This window comes from Scleropages formosus, chromosome 3 (genome assembly GCF_900964775.1).
Source record: "Scleropages formosus chromosome 3, fSclFor1.1, whole genome shotgun sequence".
NCBI lineage: Eukaryota > Metazoa > Chordata > Actinopteri > Osteoglossiformes > Osteoglossidae > Scleropages > Scleropages formosus.
In genome coordinates, this window is record NC_041808.1 from 34365142 (window position 1) to 34372271 (window position 7130).

Genomic DNA, 7130 nt, shown 5'->3' on the forward strand with positions numbered 1-7130 from the left:
TGTGTTCTAGACATGGGTGAATCTCCACAGAAAAGGAGTCATTTGATTACACGCCAGTTGTTCCAGTGAGACATTGGTGTGACTTCCCTCAGAGATCCTTCTTTGCAAATTCAAGCTAAAACCCATCCAGAGCAGTCGTTGCTCCACGTCTTCTGATGTCCCTGAAAAGAAATTCCCCTAGACATGGAGCTGGTGGGAAGACATGTCTCGGCTGCAACATGTGTCTCGCACACGAGGCCGAGTGAAATAAATTGCAAATCTTTGTTTTGCTCCTGGGGGGGATGCGGTGGCACAGTGGGTTTCGCTGGGTCCTGCTCTCTGGTGGGTGTGGGTTTCAAGTCCCGCTTGGGGTGCCTTGTGATGGACTGGTGTCCTGTCCTGGGTGTGTCCCTTCCCCCTTCAGCCTTACACCCTGTGCTGCTGGGTTAGGCTGTGGCTCCCTGTGACCCTGCATGGGACAAGCAGTTTCAGATTGTGTGTGTGTGTATGTGTGTGTGTTGCTCCTTTGTGCCAAACAACAGCAACCAGTTTTTATTGTCAGTGGGAAAACAAACAAACAGACAGGCACACCGTCTGAACCGCTTGTCCCATACAGGGTTGCGGGGAGCTGGAGCCTAACCCGACAACACGGGGAACAAGGCTGGAGAGGGAGGGGACACACCCAGGATGGGACGCCAGTCCATCGCAAGGCACCCCAAGCAGGACTTGAACCCCAGACCCACTGGAGAGCAGGGCCCAGTCCAATCCGCCACACCACTGCGCCCCCCCCCCAGTGAAAAAACAACCCAGCACTATTTTTCTGGAAGTACGCAACCTTCCCTCACCTGGAATGCAGTTAATAAACAAGTAATTTTCACAAAGCAGCCTCCATTACCATAGGAGTGGGCAGGGTAGCCCAAGTTACCCTAGCAACCGGCTCAGTGTTTATTCCTTTTTTGCTCACGCTGGCATGTGTCTGTTTACTTTTTCCCCTTTGCCCCGGAGCACCGTATGAATTCGGCGCTCTGACTTGACGGTGACAACCAACGCTTGTTGATGCTGGATTCCGAAATGGAACATTTGGCGTTCTGCTCACTGGCTTCCTTAGCATCCATGACAACCGCCAAGATGTTTTGCAAATCTTGGCAGGAGTCAAGCAATGGAGTAATCATATTCCTGTGCTGATCGGGCCTCCGTCACAGTCATTGTCCACTTGGCTTTGGATCCATCCTGTGGTGGTGGTCAGAGGCACGAGGAAAGAGGGAAACTTGGACAGAGAAAGAAGTAGGCTATGCAGGGTGTAGCGACAGAAAATTTTGGGTAGTGTGTAGGGTTGGGCACAGCCATATTAAATCTGGATAAAATAAAAGGAGGAACAGTCCTAACTTTTTTTCCTGTATACAGTCCTGGTATTGTTCATTGGTGTTATTACTGACAGTAATATTGTACGTGTGCATGATACAGATTATTACAGTTTGAATGGTGTATGATGACAATACAATAAAGAATGAATAACAGCACGCAACCAAAATCTATATTAAGAAAGGAATCACAGTTTAAAAAAATTGAAAAAACTGCAGACATGAAAGCACAAATATACATACTGTATATAAATAGAGTCCAACAAATAATAATCCTCTGGGCACAGGGCTGTTTAGGAGCAGGTTCCATCCGGGTCCATATGGAGTTTACATGTTCTCCCTGTGTCTGCCAGGGTTTCCTTCAGGTGCTCCTGTTTCCTCCCACTGTTCAAAGACATGCAGTTCAGGTGGACTGGACACTCTGAATTGCTTGTAGTGTGTGACTACCCTTTGATTTACTGGTTTCACGTCAAGGGTGTACTCTCCTTGCCTTGTGCCCAGTGATTCTGGGATAGGCTGCAGACCACAGTGACCCTGACAAGCAGGTAACACTGAGTGAGAAAATAAGACAGACACAAGAAACAAAGAAGTTACAAAGACATGAAGCTGTTCAGAACTCCTAATAATTTCTGAGAGGTTTTGTGGTCTTTGGCACTGAAGACCTTACTTACTATCTTCTTTCCAGGTCAGGGCTTGGCGGGCATATAGGTCCTGCCACTCCGTTTACAGGGAGATTTCCCAGAAATTTCCCCTTTTGGAAAAAATAGCTCAGTGGCACCTGGATGAATGGTAGAATGTAGAATTTGGTGATCTAATCATCCCATCTTTTTTCCTTAATAGAAAAAACATTGTCTCTAAAGAACGTTGTTTATTCAGTTCATGTTAACTGTAGATTACGTCACAGTATAGTATTTACGTTTTTACCAGCTGGAACCATACCTTGATGACACAATATATATTGAGTTGTGTAGTTGAGGCAACTAAATGTACAGAGAGAATGTACAGAATGGCAATAATAACACCTTATTACTGAATATAACACATTCATTTCTCACTGGGAGTGTTTATCATGTGTCTGAAATGGAAATTTTCGATGTGAGGGAGAGCAGAGAAAATGTTAAATGTATTTGTTGTTTCAGTCTCATAGCACACACACACACACACACACACACACACACACACTGTCTGAACCACTTGTCCCATATGGGGTTGCGGGGAGCCGGAGCTTAACCCAGCAACACAGGGCGTAAGGCGGGAGGAGACACACCCAGGACGGGATGCCAGTCCATTGCAAGGCACCCCAAGCGGGACTCGAACCCCAGACCCACTGGAGAGCAGGACCCGGTCCAACCTACTGCACCACTGTGCCCCCCTCAGTCTCTTAGCACTGAAGCAATATCATAGGTAATACAGAGGATTCAGATTTTCTTGCAGTCCTGAAATACTAATCAAAAATTGAACTTAGATAATTTCCAGGCCCTTACAGCAGATGGAAATGCCTTAAGCAGCCATTAGTAGTGCATCTGTGCCTCACAAGTGGGTTAGTGTAAAGCCACCCACCTCATACTGTGCTTCTGACAGAATGATATGACACAATACAGTGGACGTAATTCACATTTACATATCTGAATGTATTCCAGCATGCCTGCAAACTGCCATGCATAGTGTGTGAGTGTGTCTGCGCAGTGTTTTTCACTCCCCCGGTTTCTCATCTGGTGCAAACCTCTCCTGTACTGTATCCTCAGACGAATTCCAAGATCACTGCTATAAACTACTGTCATAGAGGGCATTGACTTGGCTGTCACATAAGGCTTATTATTCTGTTATAAATCTGCAATTTTTGTTCCCCCCTCCCCTACTTCTCATGCAGGACTCTGACTCTGTTGAACACAGCTGTTACAGTCAGGTGCATAATTTTAAAGTATATGTATGATTCTTAAGCATTTAGAGGATTTGTTTCACTAATATGTCATTGTTCCTGTGATAAAGGAACATAAACATTCCTTGGAATTTGTTTTCTCACGAGGTGTGCTTTTCCTTTTTTTTTAACAATACTGTGGGCTTTTGCGGGAGCAATTATCTGACTAATGACCTGTCAGCCTTTGAATATCCTACTTTTTTGTAAAGCCACTTCTCGTGTAATTTTGTCATCTTCATTTTTCCTGTAACCCATGAGTAAGTGAATGCTCAGAAACCCCTTGATGTGCTTTTTAATCTAGTATAGGATTCACTGAGATAAGCAGGACACACATAAACCTTGTTATTCATAGCTTTAGTATTTGTGGTTTGGGTATGAAGGTACATGTACACACAGAGAACACTCATTGGCAGAAAACTTTGACATGACGTCAAAGAAACCTGAGTCACTGCCACCATGTTCTTTCTTTGTACAAATCAGTGATGTGGTTTATTGCACCGGGTGTTCTCTCTTGTTCTCATTCTCTCATTCTAATTCTGTTGGCCATGTGGTTTATTACTGATGCTAAGTGCTGCTTCTCTGCCTAGGTCATGTTCATTCATTCATTCATTCATTCATTCATTCATTAACTGTTCATCCTAGTCTTGTTACATCAGTCTGGACCCTATCCCAGAAGCACTGGGGGGGGAGTAATAACCTGGATGAGATGTAAGCCCATCACAGGGTAGACCACATGGACTGTACACACACACACACACACACACACACACACACACACACACACACACACCACTTGTCCCAAGCAGGGTCATGGCAAGCCAGAGTCTAACCCAGCAACACAGGGCACAAGGCTGGGGGGGGACACACCCAGGATGGGACACCAGTCCACCACAGCTCACCCCAAGTGGGACTTGAACCCCCAGACCCAATAGAGAGCAGGCACAAGCCAAACCCGCTGCACCACCGCACCACCGCACCCCCACCTGCATTGTAGCACATGCCAAATAACATTACACACTACAACTTTACCTACTAGTGATACTGCTCTTCCTTTTCCTGTTAATATCTAACACCTTTTTTTCCAAAAGTATGTGCTATGTAAAATTCTGAATAATGGCATAATGTCAAGAGTAGTTGTTGAGTGTGTTTGTATTTGTGTGTGTGTCTGGGGGTGGGGGAGTTGCTTCTGGTTACATTCACACATTCTTCGCAATTCAAGGAACTCCAGTCTCAGAGAAGAATGACTCATCTGTGGTATCAAGACACCCAGCAGATGCTGAGAATAATCTGTCTTGAAGAGGCAGACTCTGAATCAGCTGTTGAGGCTCTTTCACTCTCCTCATTGCGCTCCCTCACTTCCATTTGAACTCTTACATTTTAATTTTGTTTTCTCACTTTTTGTACTCCTTGTAGTCAGAGGTAGTTGTCCAGTCTTTTTGGCAAGATAACATCCTTAATCCTTGAGCAGATGTCTTCTCACTCCTTCCACGTTCAACCCTACCGCTACACACACATGCCAGCACAACATGCCAACACATGTTGATACCTAAAGTAGACCTCGACGGCAAACAAATTCTTGGAGAAAAAACTGCAGTAGATGGTTATGTTGCACACTTGTCCACTTTAAGTTCAAATTTTCCTGAACCACCCTGCAGGAGATACTTGCAATTGGTCCTTCAGAATATGGTGCACTTTTCTCAGCTGCTCTATTACAATTCTTGTGGTCATATACTTTTCAAAACAGGTTCTAAAGCACCCAAAAACAGCGTTATGTTATACAATTTTGTGGCAGCCTAAAATTTGTGACTATTTCTGACTGCCTAAAATTCTCATTTGTGACAGTCTTCAGTTTAATTCAGTTTGTTTGTAAAGTGCTACTCATACAGTGCCACAGGATCAGGACTGAACAGGATCAAAAGACTATAGTGACATAGATAAAAGGTTAGCTATGCATTTAATGACTTGTAAGACACGAGGCAGGAAACAGGAGGAGATGCAGTTGCCTATTGCCGTGGGCTTTTATTTGCCTTAGACAGCGGAGAAGGAAGGAGACGGGAAAGGGGGAGCGGGGAACAGGTAGGGAGAGGTTTCGTGCTGGTCGGGGGGGCTGGGAGAGTCGGGTCGGTCAGGACGCGGGTGTCGTCTCAGGGTTCGGGTCTGCAGTCGCCTCTGTCTGATTCTCCTCCTCGGTCTCTTCCCCCTACTGCTGGGCACCGGGGAAGAAATAGGGGATGAAATCAGCCCCAGCTGTGACTGCTTTGCCCCCCCCGTCTCCGCCCCCTCCCCGGGCAGCCTCGGCGTGCTACATGACTGTAAGAACTATAATAGCTACTAATCCCATAGAGTAAGTCAGCTGGCAACTGAGGAAAAAACTCCCAACATAAAGACAAGGGAGAAAAGTAGGGAGAAAACCAGGGACAACTAGTAGTGTAGAATTTAGCATTGCCTCCCTTGGACTGATTGATCACAGGTTCAAATCCCATATCTGGCTGTAATACCTTTACGCTGTGTTGCTCAAGAAAAATTGCCCAGCTTTACAAATGGTTAGATTGTAGGTTGACTAACATTGTAAGTTGCTTTGGAAAAAACATATCAACTAAATGAATTAATTTAAAGATAAACCTCTGGTAGTCCATGTGTCAATGGTTGTCCACCCCTTGTGGGCAGTCTAGATAGAAATAGTGTTGGTAGTAACAGCTAACGGAAGCAAACTTGTACAACTGTTTACGATATTGCAGTAAAATAGATAGTGGTACAAAATATTTATGGCCTTGTTAGACACTGGAAAAGTGACTTTAATATTTCTATAACACTACTGGGTTACAAAATGTACATAGTTTGTTTGGTGTCTTAAAGTCTTATACAGCCTAGACGTGTTGCTTTGTAAAATTATAAGGGGTTTTTAGGTTTGTGTTCTGTTGTCAAAATGTGTCCACTGTTTTAACCATACATTACTGGGAAACCATCAAGAAAGCACTGTTAAGGATGTTGATGTCCATACAGTCTTGGCAAGGGTGGTCTTCCAGTATCGTAGAGCACTGATTGGCAGTCTCCTTTCCTTGTATTGCCATTGTGACTAACTTTCAACACAGTGAGTCCAGAGCTTCATTTATACACATGTTACTGATGATCCCTGGGCACACACAGCTGACAGCTATGCACAACCCATATGTAAACAGTGCATCTGAATCTCACTTGACAGCGGGTACAAGCCCCCCAGCAGACTCCAAGTTTCATTGGAAAATACACTCATGCTCATGGCTAGGCATCTGTTTATGCTGCTCATGGCTATATTAAGAAGAAAAACATGCAGATGTGCAGCTAAATGGGATTTAAGACAGGATAACTGCTTTCTAAGGAGTTATGAGCCTTTTCTTTTGTCCAAAGAAATGAGAAGAAATCATACAATGTTTCCTTTCCTATAATGACTGGAATGATTTTGATTCTGTATGTTTTCTTAATTATATTTTTATTTACCTATTTTTTACAGCAGTCCTAATTCTAGACTCTAGCTTCTAAATTTTCTTTGTCCCCACTAGACACCAGAAATAAGCAGAAATGAGCCCTAACTAGGGGCTTTGAGCAAATGAGAAGTGTTGTGGATGAGCGAAGTCTTGTGGGTGACCATTCGCTGGAAAATAAAAGCCAAATGTGAAGAAAGATGATGATATTTCCTCTTCTGTGACACCAAAAAAAAAACACGCAATGAAGAAACAAAATATCCCACCCATCATTCCACCCTTGATGACCAACCTTAGCTTCACATGACATTAACTGGAGCTGTATGTTCACGTCAGGTCCGTTAAAGACAATTTGAGCCTCATGCAAAGTGGAGTCAGTAAGTATTGTGCTTTGGGAAGGGGAACAAAGTC